Here is an 18627-nt window from a genome sequence, read left to right as displayed (position 1 = left end):
GTTCGCAGTATTAGAAACATGACAGCATAAGAAAAAAGTAGTTTAATGAAGAGATCAACGGTTCGGTTCCTACTTAGACCCTTTGACATTGACGGCTATCTAACTCTACAAGGTGGCGGCTATACATAGCTTCTTATGAGACAGCTTAAGGGTGCTTGCACAAGATGGCTTGATACACCCTAGGGATGCTTGCGCAAGATGACGGACACAAAATGGCGGCTATACACAGCTCCTTATGAGACAGCCTAGGGGTGCTCGCACAAGATAGCGGCTACTCCTATGAAGAAAGCTAGCTTAGAGGCTACTGCGCAAGATGGCGGTTGCTGTTATGCATACGGTGGAGAGCAATTTGAAATTCCACGTGCTCTTGTTTGTAAAATTCCACGTGCTATTTTTTTACAGCCCTCACCTTTAATCAACAGAGCATCGTGCAGGTATCTTTAGAGCACTAAACCTCATATCTTTGAAATGTGGTGGTGGGTAATTTGAAAAATTATACGTGCTTTTCCTTGACAACAGCTATCTTTAAACAATATTGGCTATACATAAGCTGTTAAGGCCTCCTCTTATGTCAAGGCATAGCTCTAATGAACAAGTTTAAACCTGCATCACGAAGGCAAGAGTGTGCGGCGATAACATAAGCACAAACTTCATGATAAAGAGAGGCAAGATCATGATTATGATAATAAGGATAGTAATGTTGATCAAAACAGTTGTAAAGGGAAAGTGGAAGAAGAAGGAAATCTTAATGTTTCATTGCCATTACAGCTTGATGATTTTACTTCATTTCCTAAGCCTACTACATTTTCTGTCGCAGTGCAAACATCTCAAGAAGCGATGTTAAACGCTTTACATTCACGTTTGTAACCCATTATCTTGTCCCTCGCTGTCTTAATAGCCTTTTTCATAGCCTCCTTATCCCACTGCTTGCGTTTTCCCATCTGAAAATAGCAATAAACTTCTTAAATAACAAATAAACAAGGTGCGGGAATGGAATTTGCCCCACCCTCCTTAAGTCTATAAAATGCTTGTTTTTTGTCTGCTGTTTGAAGGGACCTAACATATAACGAATGTCGCAATTACTAGAGAAGGATATTACGAACATTCCCTATATTTTAAATTTCGTGTGTCTGTTTCTATCCGAGTACAGCCCTTGTACGGCAGACCCTCCGATTAGGGTGGGCGGTATCTGCCATGTGTAGGTAACTGCATGTTATTGTGGATGAGGATAGTGTTATGTGTAGTGTGTGAGTTGCAGGGATGTTGGGGACAGAACAACCAACCAGCCCCTGAGCCACTGGAATTCCCCAACCCGGCCGGGAATCGAACTCGGGACCCTCTGAACCGAAGACCCGTTCGCTGGCCATTCAGCCAACGAATCGGACACAAACAATTCCTGATTTATTACAATGCCCGCTATAGTAGCTCACACCAACCAACTCACTGTAGAGATTACATGCCAAGAACTATATCACACGACTGAAATGCAGTCTAGTATTTCATACACATATCAGTGCTCACTCTAGAAATAACAGGCTCTTTATTTGAATGCTGCACTAACACAGCTCAGCATGAAAAATGAATCTTCCTTGTATATGGGAACTAAACGTGGTGCACACAACCAACTCTCACAAGAAGACTACGGGATGAGGCTACGCGTGTGCTCGCGGCTAAACATTAAGTACCAACCGCGCAAACTGGAAATCTCTATGAGGACGAAATTTGGTAGAGGGACAGAATTTCTCTCCCCTACCTTAACCCTTAAACGCTCACATTATTTTTTGTTTAGTTTGCGTACATGAACAGTGGCTAAATATTTAGACACTTCACTAAAGTTGAATTTGCTTGACAGAAGCCATTCATATTGAGCCTTATTGAATTTGGTGGTATCTGCAGACGTTCAGTGGCTTAAAATTTGGTCACTTTCTGTTCTGTGTGTCATTTCCTGCACTGTGCTGCCATTTGGGATGAAAGTAGCTAAATATTTAGACACTGAGTTCTTGCATACCTAGCAGTATCACATGTTGTGTATATTCTCAGTTTGTCGCTATATATTGAGTGTTTCTGGATCGATTGCTATATTATATCACGATATTCATAATTTCGTGTAAGTATAATAATTTTTATTTTTTTTTGCTAGGGGCTTTACGTCGCACCGACACAGATAGGTCTTATGGCGACGATGGGATAGGAAAGGCCTAGGAGTTGGAAGGAAACGGCCGTGGCCTTAATTAAGGTACAGCCCCAGCATTTGCCTGGTGTGAAAATGGGAAACCACGGAAAACCATTTTCAGGGCTGCCGATAGTGGGATTCGAACCTACTATCTCCCGGATGCAAGCTCACAGCCGCGCGCCTCTACGCGCACGGCCAACTCGCCCGGTATAATAATTTTTAACTATTGTAAATAATCCATGTGAAGCTAATAATAGCTAACAGTCCACATATTTAGCCAGCAGGCTCTGAAGTTCGTTTGAAAGGGTTTTATGAAAAAACAATATCAAATCAAATGACATCCAAGTAACAGTTACTACTGCTACAAATAATATTCTTCTATTAAAACATAAAATTTGATCACTCAGGGAAAATTCAGATGGCTATATATTTTGCCACAGACCTATAAAAGGTTAAATCTATAAAATGAAGCTTGTTGTTTTCCTGTTGTTTGAAGGGGACTAACATCTAACGAACATCGCAATTACTAGAAAAGGATAACATTTATTATGTCAACAGACCTCTCCACTGCCATTTATATGTTACTGCCCCATTTTGCGTTCACTCATCTGGATCAGATGCTTCTGCTGCGCTGCGGTAATCACTACGACCTCTCTGTACCTTCTTTGCCTACACATCCTGTATCATTATGTGTACTACCCTCTCTTGGTGTCTAAAGACACTGTCTCACCAGACTTATGAGTGCTACTGTATATACTGGAGCATATTTTCATTACCTATTTATTAGGTTCTTCTTTCCTCATATGACACACAGTTAATTTACTCGTGGATTTTATGTTTACATTATCAAAATAATTGGCTAAATTAAGAATATCACGTTTAATAAATAAGTAAGGCAGATAAGAAAAGTAGAAAGATGGAAATAATGAATTTAGGCATATATAGGCTCAGTAGGATAATGGAAATAATGAAGATCATTATCTGAATGGTGAAGTATCGAATATTTCGTTACAGTAATTAACCCTTAAGGTAAAATTTATATAAGTCTCTGTCAGCATATTAACCAGAACCACACAAAGCATCCATGAGCATGTATTGTTACTATAACCCAGAACAAGTGTTCTGATTAAACAACCATTTGAAATTTACTTCCCTCAGGCCTGTAACTTCCTGCTGATACAACGTCACATCTCCCATTAGGGAATAAGCACCCCACTCTCTACGGAACCAATTTGGAGGCAGCATTGTCAACAGATTGTTATCGACTCCTCTCTTGACTAGCGTCCATAATTACTGCATCGGAGTAGCTGTCTCTGCATATGAAATCTAATGATGCAGTGCTGTGTTTGACGCAGAAAATACTGAAGGCAAGAGTAAACACGGAAAGTATAATAATGACTAAGGAGTGATATAAAATTCGATTTTAAAGTACAGTACGTACATTACTTGGAGCAAATGAGATATGTAGGTGTATGAAGCAAGAATGTTTTTGCTACTTTAAATCCACTAGATATAATGAAGGTAAATAATCACATGATTTACTCTATGACAGTAATCCTTTTTATCAGTCATTTCATTGTAAAAAACGTATAAGTACGACTGATAAGGAATGGTGTAGAGCGATTATTTTATAAAAATGGTTAAGTAAAAAGGAGGACAACCCTACCTGGAATTAAATTTTCGAAAAAAGTGCACAATTTTCTGCAATTTTGGTTAACACCAAATCTTTGAAAATTTAAGATTTTCAAACTTCACTAAGAGCCTTATATTATAAAACATGTAAAGTGTATCAATGAATCCTTATTGAGCTAAAAATAAGGTTATGCACCACATTGCAACATATATCAATTGGCATTAATTCTTCAATCATTGTATATAGCATAACGTAGAACGAAGCACATATGATGGAGTTCGCAAATCTACATAAGCATATCAAATGGAGAATCAATTACACTCGCCTTAATGTAGGAATGTTACTGTCCAAATCTCGTTACATAAGATAACAGTTTATTTACCGTATTCAGTGAAGTGCGTTTGCTTTATTTATTAAAACTACTGTCTTAATTTTTTATTACAGATAACTTAGTTGTTAAACATTTTCATACCGAGCTCGATAGCTGCAGTCGCTTAAGTGTGGCCAGTATCCAGTAATCGGGAGGTTACTGGGTTCGAACCCCACTGTCGGCAGCCCTGAAGATGGTTTTTCGTGGTTTCCCATCTTCACACCAGGCAAATGCTGGGGCTGTACCCTAATTAAGGCCACGGCCACTTCCTTCCCATTCCTTGCCCTTTCCTCTCCCATCGTCGCCACAAAAACCTATCTGTGTAGGTGCACTGACTTCAAGATTTACGTGATTCTAGGAGTATATCATAATTGGATCGTAACATTTAGAAGTACCACGAACTTTTGGAGAAATAAGTTTCAGTAAACTTCATCTAAATTGGAAAACATCAAACAATGGAAGGGTCATTAAACCTCATTATATTGTTCCATAACTGGTATGTCATAGAAGAATTCTAACCAGGAGAAACTGTTGGGTCGATTGCAATTCTTATGACACATCGCAAATGGTGTAACACTGAAATGAAATCAAATCAGGTGAACAAGATCATCAAAGAAAGAAGTCATATTGTCCAGGTACTCTAATGAGGAGTATGTAGCTCTATGTCACCATAGCACCAATAACTACCGAGGGAATTTTGAAGCAGCTCATCATTAGTCTTCAAAGAAGAATAGCATTACCGGTACCTTCATGGCCGAGAGAGAATTAAATCCATTAAAATAAATCAATGTTTCAAGAATATGAATATACAGTGAAGTTAAGACAAATACAACCAAACCCCATGACACAACAGCCTCTAAGGGCTAGGGCCTACCAAGCGACTGCTGCTCAGCCCGAATACCTGCAGATTGCGAGGTGTCGTGTGGTCGCCACGACGATTCTTCTCGGCCGTTCTTCCTGGCTTTCTAGAGCAGGAGTTAACATAAATACTGTTTGCTATCACACGGATAAATGACAAGAAAAGCTTTGAGCTTTACGTACACTCGCTGAAAACTTGAATGAGCGCATGGTAAAAATTTTTCCTAGCATTTAATATTTTATTAGACTTAATTTTGATTGTTACAAAAACATAAATCACCTCCCTTCCAAATACAAATTCTGTGGATACTCACAAAAATTTGGGTCTATAAGGTTCAATTACTTCTGAGGCCCTGCTCCTTGGTTGAGTGGTCAGAGTATTGTCCTTCGATTCATAGGGCCTCGGGTTCAATTCCCGGGCAAGTCGGAGATTTTAACTGCATGTGGTTAATTTATCTGGCTTAGGGACTGGCAATTTGTCTTAATACACGACACACTACATTATCAACCACCACAGAAGCACGCAATAGTGATACATCCGACCGTAAAGCGGGCCAAATCAACATCATGTGCCAACCCCAATGAATTGTGAAAAGGCCAAAAAGGGGAAGAAAAGACGAATTCAATTATTTTTTGAGAAAACTTATTTGCGAAAGCTTAAATAACACCATGCGCTCATTTTTTTTGTTCCCAACAACTGTACATGCTAGTGATGTGATCACACGCCACAGAACTAACATCTTTCATTTTACCGAGTGAGTTAGCTGTACGGTTCGGGTCACGTAGCTGTGATTTTGGATTCGGGAGATGGTGGTTACAAGCCCCACTGTCTGCATCTCTAAAGTTGGTTTTACATGGCTTTCCATTTTCGCACTAGGCAAGTTGTATTTTAATTAAGGCCACAGTCTCTTTCTTTCCAGTCCTAGACCTGTACCATGCCATCTTCGCAATAAAACCTGTCTATGTGACTTAAAACAAATCACAACAACAACAACAACAACAAGAAACAACAATAAACGAGCTTACACTTCAAATTTGACACATATATCCACGGAGACGTGAAATATCCTACCTTGATTAGATATTGAGGAATCACAACCATTCAATGTGAAATGTATATCACTCTCGATTGACTAATTTTATCCATCTATTTGGTCCTAATACGAGGGCAGATCAGAAAATAAGTTGCACTTCCCAGTTATGGCCATTTATTACACCGCGTATACAACAGCAACACGACTATAACGACATACACTGTAACGTCACTTTTCCACATAGTTTCCAAGAGACTCCAAATATTTTTGCGAACGCACAACCAACTTGTCGATGCCGGATGCATAGAAATTTCCTCCAGCGTTTTGCAACCACTCTAAGACAGCGGCCTTCACCTCCTCATCGGTCTGGAAACGTCGACCACCGAGCTCCGTTTTGAGCTTACCGAACAGATGAAAGTCACATGGCGCTAGGTCGGGACTGTACGGTGGATGTTGCCAGACCTCCCACTTGAAACGCTGCAGCAGTTCTCTCGTTTGGCGGGTCTTGTGAGGTGTTGCGTTAACGTGCAACAAAATCACACCGGCGCTTCCCTTTAATCGCTTCAAGCAACCGGTGCAATGTTTGACAATATGACGCCGCGTTGATCGTTGTTCCTTTCGGCATGAATTCCACGTGCAGCAAACCCTCCATGTCAAAGAACACTGTCGCCATAACCTTACAGGCTGAAGAAGGAGTTGAATTATTTTCATGAGGATGCTTCTATGTCAAAAACAGAAGATGTTACAGAGATGAAAATTTGTATTTGGAATTTTCTTTCACAGTAAAAAACATGTAATCTTTGGTCTTTGGAAAATTCAATTAAGGGGGGGTGAATTAATTGAAAAATTAATTGAATTCTTTGTACGAGGATACTTCTATCTCAAAAAGTAAAGTTGTTACAGTCGTGATAATTGGCATTTGGAAGCTCCTTTATAAATAAAGAAACAAGTATTTTTGGTTTTCGGAAAATTCACTTAAGGGGGGGGGAGAGGTGAAAGGAAGCGAAAAAATTTTTATTCTTTTTATGGAGAAACCTATATCTCAAAAACTTAAGGTTACACACGTGAAAATTTGTATTTTTAATCTCCTTTAAATATAAAGAAACACCCATTCTTTGGAGGGGGGGAATCAACTTAACGGGCTGGGGTGAAAAAGGAGATGAATTATTTTTATGAGGATACTTATATCTCAAAAACTGAAGATGTTAGTGGCATGGAGATTTGGATTTGGAATCTTCTTTCAAAGTAAAGAAACACGTGTCCTGTTGTCTTCGGAAAATCCACTTAAGGGGGTGAATGAATTGAAAAATTAGTTATTCTTTGTATGAGGACACTTATATCTCAAAAACTAAAGATGTCAAAGATGGAAATTGGTACTTGGGATCTCCTTTAAAAATTAAAAAAACGTGCACTTTTGGGAAGGGGGAATCAACGTAACGGGTAGGAAGGGAGGGGGTGAAAAAGGAGTTGATTTAAGTTTATGTGGATACTAATATCTTTAAAGAATGAAGATGTTACAGACGTGAAAATTAGTATTTGTAATCTCTTTTAAAAATAAATAAACACGCATTTGAATTTTTCGGAAAATCGACGTAAGGGATGTGGGGTTGAAAATAAGCAAATAAGGAGCTGAAATATGTTTATGAGGATACCTTATCTTAAAACTGAAGCTTTTACGGACGTGAAAGTTGGTATTTTGAATGTCCTTTCAAAATAAAGAAACCAAGGGGTTTTATGTGGATACTTATGTATATCTCAAAAACTAAAGATGTTACAGGTGTGGGAATAGGAATCTACTTTAAAAATAAAGAAACCTGAATTTATCTTTTCGACTTGAGAGAAGACTGTTTCTCACATGTACGGTTGTATGTCGCATTGATGTCTTAGCCCCAAAAGGTAATACCACAAACATGGTTTACAAAGAATTTCGGGGGTAAATGGTATTCAAGTTTCGGGTGAGTTTTTATACTTTAGGAATTTTCAGATAATGTCTTAGTACTATGCCGAGGAAAGATTACTTTGATCAAATTACGAAATCCAAGCAAGCGAAGCCGCGGGTAATTGCTAGTTTGTAATAATGCAGCACAGCTCCAAGCAATGCGCATCCAGGTATTGTGTGACTTGAGTGCAAACCAGGAAGTCCAGTAATTCACAGCTCGTATCTCCTGCAGACGACAGTTTTAGTGTTGGAGTTGCACTTCACGGTTTCTCTGTTAATTCCTCCTTTAGTGATACGCAAGGTCTGAGTTGGGGCAAGCAGCAGTCTAAATTGTACTATAAAGCCTGATAATGTTTCATTTACCCTGTATTCTATATACCATTAACAGCATGTAACCTTATTACTATCTCATGTTACACCGGGTGTTAATGAAGTATAGCACTTCAAATATTTACGAAGTTACTGCATTTGAGTAACACTCGCCATAAGGCTGAAAGTGTCACGGATATCAGGGTCTACATGGTGAGTGAATAATAAGATCCCACTCAAACTTCTCCAGATACGCCGGGCTGAGTGGCGCAGACGTTTGAGGCACTGCCCTTCTGACCTGACTTGGCAGGTTCGATTCTGTCCCAGTCCAGCGGTATTTAAAGGTGCTAAAATACACCAGCCTCGTATCGGTATATTTATGGCACGTAAATGAACTCCTGCGGGACCAAATTCCAGCACTTCGGCGTCTCCGAAAAACAGTGAAAGTAGTTAGTATGACGTAAAGCCAATATTATTATTATTATTATTATTATTATTATTATTATTATTATTATTATTATTATTATTCCTTCGTTATGCCCATTCATAGAGCGCGTTTGAACTTGTTAGTTGGTTTGATGGTTTGTGCCTTCTTATCCTCCCAAAATCTCTTCATGAATGCACTGTGTTGCATCTTGCGTTCTGTCGACCACTTCCTACCAGTTGTCTTTTTTGGTTTCTCCCTAAATTTATGATTATTATTATTATTATTATTACTATTATTATTATTATAGTATTCAGATCCGTTTAACATATTGATACACCGTTATCCTGTTCATACATGGTAATAAGGGGGCTCGTAAGGCAATATGCTGGACTATTCTACGGGATTAATAATAATAAAGGTATTGATAAGAACTCTTTTTTTAACACAGAACTATATAGGATTTAGTCCGCCTGGTGGCCATGATTGTTAAGGTTTTTAAGTCTAAACGGTCTGACACCGTGGTTAGCCAGTTCGAGTCCCGTTGATCGAAAACAATTCACAATCAGAATGCTGGCCGGCAGGGTAGGAGAAGGGGTGGTATACAATTCATAATTACTGGATTGCGTACCAAAAGCCTGAATGAAATTCCAAACCTCTCCGTAGTGCTCATATGGAGTGAGGGCATATGGCGCTGTTGATGGTGATTCGTCCGTCGGATGGATACGTTAATCCTTCAGCAGGAATAATGAGGTATGACTGGGACTATGGCCTTAATTAAGGTACAGCCCCAGGACAGGAGTAGGCTATGTACCGGCACCGGGCTTCACCCTTTCCCTTTCTACTATCATATATCACATAATTCATTTCATCTCATGTCCAACTCGCTGGCAGAACGGTCAGCGTACTAGCCTTCGGTTCAGATGGTCCCGGGTTCGATTCCCGGCCGGGTCGGGGATTTTAATCTTCATTGGTTAATTCCAATGACCCGAGGCCTGGGTGTTTGTGCTGTCTCCAATGTCCCTGCAACTCACACACCACACAAAACACTATCCCCCACAACAACAACACGCAGTTACCTACACATGGCAGAAGCCGCCCACCCTCATCGGAGAGTCTGTCTTACAAGGGCTGCACTCAGCTAGAAATAGCCTCATGAAATTAAAATTAAATTTCATCTCATTAACACCTCTGATGAGGTTGACGTCAGGAAGGGTATCCGGTCATAAAAACCCGCCACGAGAGATGGTGCCTGGTGCGAAAGTGGGAAACCTCTTCAAGTCTGCGAATGTGAAGTTTGAATCCACCACCTGCCGAATGCAAGTTAGAAAGTACAAAGCCAGAACCGCATAGATAAATCACTCGACCAAGTGGCTGCGCGTTTGGGAGATAGTAGGTTCAAACCCTTGTGTCGGCTGCCATTAAATGAGGCGCCACGTCTGCGTAACATCCCACTATAGTTTACCGAGTCAGATTTGAATGGCGACGAAGGTTTAGGAAAGGGCGAGGAGTGGGAATGAAGCAACTGTGGCCTTAATTAAGTTACAGCCCCAACCGTGCTACGAACAGCGTTTACTTACGGGACATCCCACGTCAAATCGGACAGAAGAGTACACAAAGATTACATGATTTCTTTAATTTTTTCGAAGAGTTAAAATGGATATCAAAAATCGTCAACATTAAGAGGGTGTATTAGAGCTCACTCGAAAAGTCGTTAAACTGATAGTATCACTTTATTTTTGTAACTTGCGAGGCCCGCAATTTAGTTATCCTCAGAGACAGAAGTGTGAATGAGGTTTTATTTTAGCAGGTTTAATATACGGTTTTTATGATATGTAAATCATGGGAGTTGTTCACCCTATTGTTTACATGATCATTAAAAGGTTACTTGACGTTTTGTTCCAAAATGGGAAAAAAGAATACGTCAGTACAGCAATGCTTTGAGGTTCGAGCGTTGAAAAAATAAGAGTTGTATACTTTTTGGGGATGTGAGTGAAAATTATGCGAATAAAAATTAATAAAAAACTGCGATGGCGAGAAACTGAGTTACCTGTAGGTCTGATGGTGACACAAAGCAGTGCTTGGTGGAATTACGTGATAGTGACTTCGATACACTGCCTCCTATCTTTTCCACAATTTATAGTAGTGAAGTTCTGTGATACATAGATGAAATCTGTCAATTTTATATTCATAATTCATAAGTTGAAAACCAAAATTTTATATTAATATATTAATATTAATATTGAAAAAGGTTTGTATTCTCTGGTAAGCAACGACGTCTATGAAATTACGATCATGAGAATAGCGAGTTCTAACTTCCGCAAGGAGCACGTTGCTACTCAACACGCGGTCAGCAACGCAGATCTCCGAGATTGCTTTCTCATGTCGGTTGCACTACGTGTAGGGTTGCGTGAAGGTAAGGCGCGAATTTCGAAGAATTAACAACAACAAAAAATGTTCCATAGAATTATTACAGGTTGACCCCCAAAGTTCTGCTCTTAAGAGGAACCCGCTGAAATATTTTTCAATATGAGAAACTAGATCATATGTACAAAATATGTCTCCCTGCCGGTAATAGAACCCGGGACCCCTGAGACCAAAGGCCAGAATGCTAACCATTTAACCATGGAGCCGGAACAAGAAATGAATGTCCTACGATCTTCAACAGTTTGTTCGTAATAATTGTGTAAAACGTGGAGTATCCGAAAAATATAATATATTCAACATTTAATATAATGAGAACTATTGGACAGAGAAAGCTTATATTGTGCAAGAATAAATAATGCCAACCACGCAATTATTTGGAGATATTACTTCAATTTTTGAACTATATTTTCCTATACATTCTCACATGTAGGATTCTATAATGTCCCATACAGCATTTCTCCAGCCGAACCTGCCGAGCGCCTCAAACGTTTCCATACTAGCACAACAAATAACTGATTTGGTGGCTTTCGAGTTCCATCCGGCTTCTTGGCAGAATGGCCAGCGTACTGGGCCTCGGTTCATAGTATACCCGCTCAAAGCCTGAGTCCCAACCAGCATTTATCCCAGGGAGTGTTACACTCCGAATCTATCGCAACTAATAAACAATAAAATTTAATATAGAGATATAAGATCTCAAACTAAATGTATGGGCGCCATCCAATCAGTACTACAGGGTTGAAAGGGACACTCTAATCATTAACTTTAAGGCTCATTATAAAACGCACAAAATATATTAAAAATCAGATCAAAGGGAAATTATGAAGGCTCCGTCCTAGGAATGGATATTTAAACGGTCACCAAGGGTTTACTATTCTACAAGAACAAGAACCTGGACTGTTTCCTTGCAAATGCTAAAGGAGCATTTTATTTAAGTGAAACAAAATAATTTTTTACACACAACCAAAATCTGTTGATTCTTAATTTGCCGGTAATAGCAAATTATTCCTGAAATTTTTTTTACACAATATTTGACACTTTTGACCACCCATCCATCTGGGTGGTGGAACCGTTGATATCTGAAGGTATCAGATTTACCCTCGTTAACACAATGACCATTTATGGTCCTGGACCAATTACCTGTTGGCCAAGTGGGCGCGATCACATGGCCCCTGTCATCGCCTCCACTTTTATTGAGATGAGACCAACCAGGGAAACTACAAACTCTCCCCGGGTTCCTAACCAAGATATGCTGATCGTTAACTGAAGGAAACGACAAAGCGACTCTAACCTAATGGTCCAGATGTAGGGATTTGCCTTCATATTACAAATATTAACTTATTATTTACAACAACCTGACATTATTACGTTATTTCGCCAGCTGACTTCCCTAGTATCATTCATCATCATCATCATCATCATCCGAAATAATAATAAAAATAAAAAATATTATCATTATTATTATTATTATTATTATTATTATTATTATTATTATTATTATTATTACCTTAACATTATTATTAATAGTGGAGGTCATGATTATCGTAACCCGTAATCATCCTCGCTCTAATATTTCAACTTCTCACTCTTATTATTATCATCTGATTCTTCTGATCTTCAAAGATTATTATTTTTATAGTAGTTTGAAAATTTCAGTATTTTCATTTCAACTCCCACCATCATTATTACGTTCAGAAATATAAAAAATAAATTCTTCTGCCTCTTCAAATTATTATTATTATTACTATTATTATTATTATTAATTTTATAATAAATTAATTTCGCTTGTTACACGGCGGTCCACTATTATTAGGTTTAAAGCATAACCCCTTTTACAATTCCGGTCTAGTTTGGCACTTAATCAATTAAGACATGATTTACTTGGAATATTATTATTGTTATTTCGCAAATTTATATTTTAATTTCAATCTTTAGAACTTAGTCACAAATGTTAACTCCCAAATATGAACCACCAAGACCCGATTTCATATTGCTTGGGACATAATAACGGTATTCGAACCCGCAACCTTATTTTCGTACTGTCCTTAATTCATGGAGACCACGTCCTCCTAAGACAAATCTCAAATCCCATAACACCTCGCAGTTGGGCAAATGCCTCGAATTTCTGCAGGTGCAAAATCATTCCTTCCTTTTCCTTTTGAAGCCCATTTATTCACTGGGACTATTCAAAACATTTAATTAATTAACCCTCGGTGAGTGGACTCTATTCTGCCACTCATAACACCGGTCTCGGCATACGGCCTCAATGTCGGCCTTAAGATCCATCTATTTCTTCATCAACAGTACAATTCACTTTCATCTCGTGCCGGATTTCTGTCCCACACGACTTCCGACCTCGACTTTTGGCTCAAATCACTCTGGGCTTCCAACAAAGCGTGACCATCTTATACGAGTGCCTCTATCGATTCTACAAATTATTTATGATTATTATGGAGTCCAAAAAAGAACGTTAAATCAACCATTAGTGTTAAAATCGGATTTACTGCCCGAATTAAAATATGCACACCACATGTTACCTCCACATTTAAATTACTTTAATTTGCAATCGTTCTATCAAATTAGACCCGTGCCTTTATTCGCAAAGCATTATTATTAAACACGAATTTACACATTACCCATATTAATTGATTACTCCGACACTTCTACTGATTATTATTATTTCTGTCCACTGGCGAAAATTCGCGGCACAAATAATCATCGACATTTACAGACAATTCAATGGACTTCATTCCGTCCCACAACCATTACAGTCACTTGGCAACTCTCTACTTCCGGAAAATCTTACAACATGCTTTAATATCTATAAAGTTTCCGATCAATGAAAAACACAGTTGAGCACTTCTAGAATGAATATTAATCTTATCTTTACGTGAAACGTGCTCCATATAATTTCAAACAATCCAAGCACTTGAATAAATAAATCCACCCTACTCTACTCTATTAAATAATCAAAATTATGACGAGTGCTTGATCTAAATATGTGCATATTAATTTGTCCCTTTGTCTATCTATCTCTGAATTTATACGAGTCGGAAACGGTTCGTTTCAAAATTAAGAATATGATTTCCTCGTGCTAACGATAGTAATCTACAAATGTATATTAATGGGTACTCATCTCAGCCTGTAGTTTGCTAAACCGGACGAGGAGCACAGGCCCCGTCCAGTTTAGCACTGCATCCTACTGATTTTCATGCCAGCTTGAAGAGGTAATCCAATGCACTTTTCAGATTTACACATATTAAATTTCAAGTTTTAAAATTTTAAAAATTTAACAATTTTACACACACTAATATTGAACTGAAACTTTACATTTCTGGTCTTTTATCTAGCCCACTTAATGTAAATATACATTCTTCGTTCCTTTCCCGGACAGTAGGAACATGGGATACCTCGGGACCCCCTTTACAACGGTCCGGGCGCGCAGTCGACTTCCCGTCACGCGTTCGCGCAGCTGACCAGGTATCAGTTGATGATTGACTGTTTACTGGGTGAAATACGTCGGACACCCGTGATCGTTCTCACGTCACGTACTTCCTAATTTCTTTTTGTAGAATCTCACACTCCTATCCGTAGGTTTTAATTTAATGAGTTCGGTAAATATTGGAACTCTTCTTGCTAGTAGACTGTTCAAGACTGTAATATGAACTACTACACGTCACGAATCACTGTGCTACGTAACCTTCTAACACTTCGAACACTACTCCACGAATAAATATACACATGCTCCCTGGCGTTGTAACAGCACGGACAATATTCACAAGTAAGTTATGCACCCCTGATGTGGTAACAGCTCGAACACATTATCAGAAGTAAGTATGTCCGTCTCCACGACCCTATATTTATATTCGTCTCCCCTCTCTTCGGAGTTCACGGGAGGTCATCTTATGGCACGCAGTTCCAATATCCTCATACCACTATTTGCGGCCCAGCCAGTGGCTTAAACTTGGGATCCACTGATGTAATTATTTTATATTAGCCTCTATGCCAAGTCCCAAATAATATCGTTCGCTGGTAATTGATATAATCGTGAATTTAGCTCCTGTATCCCAGGCTGGGATTTCGCGCTCTTTTGCAGTGTCTCTTGCCTGCAGCCAATCAACGGACAGCGTCCATGAATTCTCAGGATTTCTCCAGTCAATCTCCCTCAATCAATAACTTTTAATAACTTTTATTATATGGTTAGGCTTCTAAATTTTACCTTATCTCGAATTTATAACTCACTTCCCTCTATAAATTTAATCCGTTGAGTTAATGTTGCTAGTTCTTCTTACAATACGAAGTTGTCGTACCTGCCACTGGTCTATGAATTTTGCGATTGGTCCAAGCTAGCGCGGGACAGAGAAGTTTCATATTTTTTTCTTCAAGTAACATTGCGCTCAGCTCCTGCTAGTAACTTGGAGCTCCCTTGACATCTTTTCTAGGAATTTTGCACACGGCTCTTGCGGGGTTGCCACTGCAAATTTCGCTCGCGGCGATGAATCTTTCCACTGACTTGTCTACAGCACTCGCCTCCCTCTTTCCCCTTCGTCACCATTTCTGAGAATTCTAATTCTGCTGGCCATTGTATTTCTTAATCTTAGTGGAGACAACAGTCTGTGGCAGGTTGCACAATACCATCTCGGCCTGGCCTGCACTTACAATATGTAAAGTAAGATGTTTTTGCTTCTGAAACTGAAACATATATTCCTCAATAATTAATTATAATTGAATGACGCCTATCACATGACCCACCAGGGCACAATAGAATGCCGCATTCGATTCCTGGTCGGGAATTCATCTTAATACATATCATTTCCTCTGCACACAATACATTATACTGCCAATAACCACAGAAGAATTTCATTGTGAATACAGCCTTCCACATAGGGTTGGGCGTCATGAAGGCAATCCAGCAGTAAAAGTGGGTCAAACCTTCACAAAGGGCCTACCCTAAGAAATTTGGCAAATGTCAGGAAGAAGAAGAAATTTGTTTACGTATCCCGCGTAAATTAATGTTGCACTGTTTTTAAAACACTTTCTTCCGCCTCAGGTCAGCCACCGTCACAATGGAAGAGTTCTACATAATCGTGGAATGCATCGAACTGCATTTCTGCACAGTGGTATGACGTATATAACTACAGTTGTCCCTAACAGGGCAGAACACACCACATGCACATCAATATGCATGACCCATATCTACCTACCTCGACCTCTTGCTGCTGAGTAACACCCACCATACGTACGGCGTTTGACAGAGCACAGTTTGGAATACTGATATGCTTCTAAAAGTATGAATGTAAATAGAAAACAAGTACAGGCTGGATTTGTCTAATAAAACGGATAAAATTTGTGTAGCTCCGTTGAAATAAAATAAGTTCTTATCGAATGGTTTATGCGTGGGTCACTGAAGTCATATCCTAGTTCATGAAACATGGGCAACGGCTAAGTTCTCCTGAGAGACGGGATATCAGTTGCCGTGGAATAGGGCCGGGCATCTCAGATATATTCTGAGTCTTATGCTCAGGCGGCTAGGATTAGACAATCTACCGGAGGTCGCAAACCCATTAGAGGAGATATTCTCACTGGGAGCATTGCTTAACAAGGGCAGTATCCAACTTCGGAGAATTTACCGTGCTTATAATATTTTAAGCACGCCTCGGACCTATGGGAGTAACAGAGTCCCACTTCCATTTCTCAGGCAAGTGACTCTTTGGAAAAAACTTGCCGAACGAAATGGAATTCGGTTGGGAGCAATCAACATTAATTTCTTCTTTCCCTGCTACAGAGCTTTCTTTCCATCTTCAGCTCCATTCGATGCATCTGTCCTTCAGAGTCTTTCGTTGCACTTAATGTCATTATATATTTATTTCTTCTACCACATTCGTCTTTGGCTCATCTGATTACCTTGGTGTTTATTTCGTAACGCATATTCGTACTGAACAGGAGACATCTTAATTGGAGCAAAGATGACGACGTACCGGGCGAGTTGGCCGTGTGGTTAGGGGTGCGCAGCTCTGAGTTTCCATCCGGGAGAGAGTGGGTTCGAGACCCACTGTCGGCAGCTCTGAAGATGTTTTCCCTGGTTTCCCATTTTCACACCAGGCAAATGCTGGGGCTGTACCTTAATTAGTATGTCTGGTAGCGTGGAAGTACTACTATATAAACAAATATAAGTCGTTGAGTAAGACGCTACCATTTTAGTATTTATTTATACTCCCCTCCCCCGCTCACGTTAAATTCTTGAAAGGGAAGTTATAGCAGTTCTGTCAAATTAAAATCTGTATTAATGATTTTACAGGACAATGTTATTTTCCCTATTCTTTAACATGTCACAGCTCTACAATTTGGCACAGAAGTACACTCGAGATCAGAAGATTTCCGGGTGGAAAGGAAAACAGGTAAAGTTTGGGCGCAGATTTTGGCTAATCCTGAGGATGAAGGAGAAGAAAGCAAGGCAACGTCATATGTGTTGGCCTTCCAGGAGGTGTGGTATGCGACATTACGCACTCAGAGGTCACTTCCTACCAGTTTTCTCGGGAACTAATTAAGATGTTTCTATGTTTAAACTCTCTGGATATACTAGCTTTTCCTACTCAAGAAAACAATTAATGAACTGAAATTTAATTGCAAAGACATGTGAACGATGTAATCCAGCCCCAATCCGTATGGCTGTCAAGTGTTGATCAGAGCTGGCAATAACTCCGTAGGAAATTTTTTCAAACACCCTTTCCCCTCTGATGATTATAAATATTTAATGCCGCGTTATTTTTACTTTGGTTGTTGAGGAAAAAATTTATTATTATTAATGATAATAATAATTCACCCTATGGGAAATAAAACAGTTATTTAAAATTCAACGGCTTTATAAGCGTGAAAAAATGGCCAAATAAGAAGGAGTATTTTAATCCACGCCGCAGTTCGTAAAAAGAAAAGAAATGAAAAGGAAGAAAAAAGACAAGAAAAGAAAAGGAAAATGAAAAGAAAAGACTGATCTACTTAGCACGTTTCCCCTGAGAATAACTTCTGGACCTGTAGTGCATATTCAACAATACAGAATAGCACACAGCACCTCGACCTATTCGGATAATAATCATTATCAGTCTCGCATGAAACGGATATCTCATGAAATTTAGTGTTTCCAAACTGCTAAAACAACGTAGTTACATACAGATGTTAAAATGCTTCAATAGTCGGCAACTTTTTTCAGTGCTTTTACTCTACTGTCTTACTGCCATCTCTCTCCACAGTCTGTGCGAAAGGGAAAAGGAGAGTGGGAAGACTCCGACAAAATAGACCGCATGAAAAGTTCACGAACAAGTCATAACTCCGCAAGGAATGGAAGTTTGAAATAACACTCCCTACTCCTTGAAGTGAATGGAGTATACAGTTCCTACACAACATCAGTCATGCCTATACATCAGAGGTGATCATGGGACGCATTGTAGGCATCTGGGAATGTGGTT

Source organism: Anabrus simplex, chromosome 2 (genome assembly GCF_040414725.1).
Source record: "Anabrus simplex isolate iqAnaSimp1 chromosome 2, ASM4041472v1, whole genome shotgun sequence".
Lineage (NCBI taxonomy): Eukaryota > Metazoa > Arthropoda > Insecta > Orthoptera > Tettigoniidae > Anabrus > Anabrus simplex.
This window is presented reverse-complemented; position numbering follows the sequence as displayed.